The sequence below is a fragment of the Athene cunicularia genome, assembly GCF_003259725.1.
Source record: "Athene cunicularia isolate RWA chromosome 8 unlocalized genomic scaffold, athCun1 chr8_part1, whole genome shotgun sequence".
NCBI classification, from domain to species: Eukaryota; Metazoa; Chordata; class Aves; order Strigiformes; family Strigidae; genus Athene; species Athene cunicularia.
The window spans coordinates 16,508,753-16,512,260 of record NW_020799109.1 but is presented as its reverse complement, the minus strand read 5'-3'; the positions used below and the strand labels follow the sequence as shown (position 1 = coordinate 16,512,260).

Genomic DNA, 3,508 nt, shown 5'->3' with positions numbered 1-3,508 from the left:
GTAGCCCCGCGAGGTCCCGGGTGCCCCCGCAGGACCGGCAGGGGCTGCGGGGCGCCGACCCCCCGGACGGAGCCCGCCTGCGCCCCTGGCTGTGCATCTCCTCTCTCTCTTGCTCTCCTGGATGTTCCCCGTCCTGTCCAGCACCCTCGCGTCATCCTTCTCCCGCCCGAGCCCGCGCCCCGGCGGGCAGCCTGGCTCTGGGGAGCCCGGCCCGGGGAGGGTTTCGCGGGTGTGTGGCCCCCCGGGAGTGGGGGCAGCCGGACCTGAGAGCCAGCGCACCCCAGCTCCCCGAGGGGGAATAGGGATCCCGCAGGAGAGCGTGCCTCTGCACACACAGGTACCCCGGCTGCTCGAACCCGCTTTTGGTACATGGTTAGGAAAACACAGCAAACAAACAAAACCTGCCAAAGTCACGCTTAAGAGCTGAGGCTGCCCTCTTAATAACAGAGATGACCAGAGGAGGTGCCCAGTATTTACATGCTTCTGCAGCAGGCTGAGGTTCTTCTAATGCATCATCATCTGTGATGCAAAGGTAGTCTCTCCTCTATAGCTTGCCTAAAAACAGCCTAGGCAAGATGGTTGTGAACTTCTGACAGTTATAGAGGTTACCAGTATGCATCTCCTTTTGTAAAGTGCTTATTTTATTCTGGCTGTGACTTAAGTTTACTGAGAGCTCTGAGCAGGACAGAGAGGATCTGTCTTGTGTTGAAGTGAGGATTATACTGCTGAAGTGTGCCTGGTGTATAATCTGGGTGTGCTTGAATGCTCGTGAGTAGTTACGTGGCTGCCTGAAGGTGGCCTTCCCAGGAGGGCCCTGTGTTTAGTGGCTGCGTCTGGGGGACTTCTTCAGGGATCGTCTGAATGCAATTTAAAAAGGGGTTTATTTGATATTTGTAAAGGGATATTGCTGCTGGCAAAACATAAATTGAACTACAGTAGAGTAGTACAGTAGCAGAGATACAGTTTACCTGAGTTCAAAATCAGAGATAGCTTCAGAATATGTATCTCTATGCATCTTCTTGTTTACCTAATTTACTTGACTAGAGAGAAAGGAACCTGGCTGGTTGCCTCTGTTAAGAAACCAGAATTCTTCACAAAAGGAGCAAGTTTCTTTAGCATTATCAAACCAGCAAATCATTTGCAACCTAGGCCACCTCTTTGTGGAAATGCCATTAGGTCAGACCTGCTACCTGTATAGGGGTGTCTCTGCAGGTTAAATAAATAGAATTCCTACAGCTGCGTGACTTATAAATCTCTCACCAAATTTGATGGAATATTTAATTTTAAAACATGAACAACCTTGTGTTACCCTTGTCTCCTGAGTGCTGAGTTGTAGAATATTTGAAGAGCAAACTACAAAATGTACAGAGACAAACCCTGAAAGAAGAGAGTATTTCACAGGAGTGGGAATTTGAGCTGTATACTTTTGCCTTAATACAGAGGAAAAGTGTAAGAAATCAGGGATGTACTCATAAAATTTTCTAAAATCACATCTTTCATTACTTTTTCCCCTTATGTGGTAGTTTCTCATCTTAAGCCAAGTGCTGTCCAGAGTCTGTGGACCACCAGGCAGCGAGCTTGCTTTCTCCAAATCACAACACTCTTGTGAGACTCCTCTGAGGCCACTGTTCCTTAGAAGGAAAGAGTAATACATCTTTTGATCCATTACCTCTTGCCTTATCTTCTGTCTCTCCCTTCTCCCCATTTTTCAAATTGTGAACTTGTGGCAAAGGATTCAGGAGCTTCCCCCTCGCTGGTTAGGTCCACAGTGGCATCTGTGCCCAAAGGCCATGGGACTGTCACCTGCCTGGAAGAGGCTTTGGAGGCTGTGTCTCCTCAAGCTATGTTAATAGTAGGTCTCTTCAAACCTGGGAAGCAGCACTGCACCTGCTGGTTAATCTCATTATATCAGCAAAAGAAGGTATCTTTCTTTTCAGATCTTGAAAGATTAGGTTTTTAACAGCTTGAGATCTTAGAGATGCCCAGGGCGTCTCTGTCCACAAGGTGCTGTTACCTTTCCCAAAACCCTCCTCAGGCTTGATGGACACAAACTGGGCCCATCTCAGCAGTCCTCAGAGGAGATCGAATGAAGCAATGCATGTGGGGCAGGTTCTGGTATTTAAACCATCACCATTCTCCTCCTTGGGAGGTTTCAAAGCCAGCTTGGATGAGGCTTAGCCACCTGGTCTAGCAGAAGGTGTCCCCGCACATGGCAGGGGGTTTAGAACTGGGTGGTCTTTAAGGTCCCTTCCAACCCAAGACATTCTGTGATCACTGGTGAGCACAGGGTTGAATTCATCTGTACCAGTTACACTGGGAAAAGATTTTTCTGCCTTCTCTAACAGCCAGCTAGTGGTATTTCTTCCTTTAAACTTGAGGTTTAGGAAACTAGCCTGGAATGACCTGTGCACTGACCAAACCCAAGCTCTGTACACTGCTGAATATTCTTCAGAGTGTGGAATTTTTCATTGTTGCTTGTCACAACTTTCTTTGAAGCTTATCAGTTTCCTCATTCATCCATCATTCCTACTGGAAAAAAAGTAACCACAGAGAGTTACTGTCCACTTGTAGAGAGACAAAACGCCACAAGATGTCAAAGATTGTCAGAAAGATAAGCTCTATTTTAAGTGGTAGAATAGCTCAACCACATTTATTATTGCCTTTCTCCAAACAATTATATAGTTGCTCTCCACTTGTACTTCCCTGTAAAATAGGAGAGAGGACAAAAAGGTAGGAGGAGGGGAGGAAGCTCAAGAGATACCTAGCCTCTAGGACAGAACATAGCCAAGGGGTATTGGAACAGCTTCATGTGTGAAGTTAAATGGGGGAAAATAGTCAGCTAGAGTCTTTCCTGCCACATGCTTTTGTGTTTTTCTGTTGTAGTGTTCCAGCAGGACAAGTCTCCCGGAGAGCTTTGTGCTCAGCTAAGGCATGTGCTGTCCAGGCTTTCTGCATGCTGCTTGCTTTGCTCCTTGCAGCTATGGCAGAGGATGCAGCAAGCCATGTATGCATTATGCAGCAGGGAGCCTGGTGACTTAGTGGCAGTGCTGGTGTGAGAATGGAGACTTACAAGCTGCAAGTGCAGAGCAGTGGTCTTGACCAAGAAGGGAGGGTTTGCATGAATGTATTCTGTCAAAGATAGAATTTCATTTTTTCATCTTTGGCCATGGAGGGCTCCCTTGTACAACTTCACTTTAGGTTGCACATGGTTTCATTTAGAAAATGTTTTACTTGTGAAAAAAGGTAGAAGGAAGACTAACTTTTCCCACGCAGTAGAGGACCTTCATTCCTATGGTTGTCTCTGGTCCCTGTTTTTTCTCTTAGCTGATCACTCATCTGTTCTTGACATTAGCTGGAGAGCACTGTGTAAGCCAGACATTTGTCTTTACCTCTCACTAAATGATTCTGTGTATCCAGTTACATCTGTGTAATTTACAGCCCTGGGAGCATTTTGGAATTTCTTGCCTTCCTACAACGTTTGCTGGGAGGTGACGGAGGCAGATACCTG

At 46.8% G+C, this 3,508-nt stretch overlaps 1 protein-coding gene across 1 annotated transcript in view; it reads left to right on the top strand.

Moving 5' to 3' along the window:
* The window catches only part of COL24A1 (collagen type XXIV alpha 1 chain), a 152,096-nt gene that overhangs the window by 507 nt on the left and 148,081 nt on the right, over nucleotides 1-3,508 (top strand). The gene's annotated exons all lie outside the window — the stretch shown is intronic.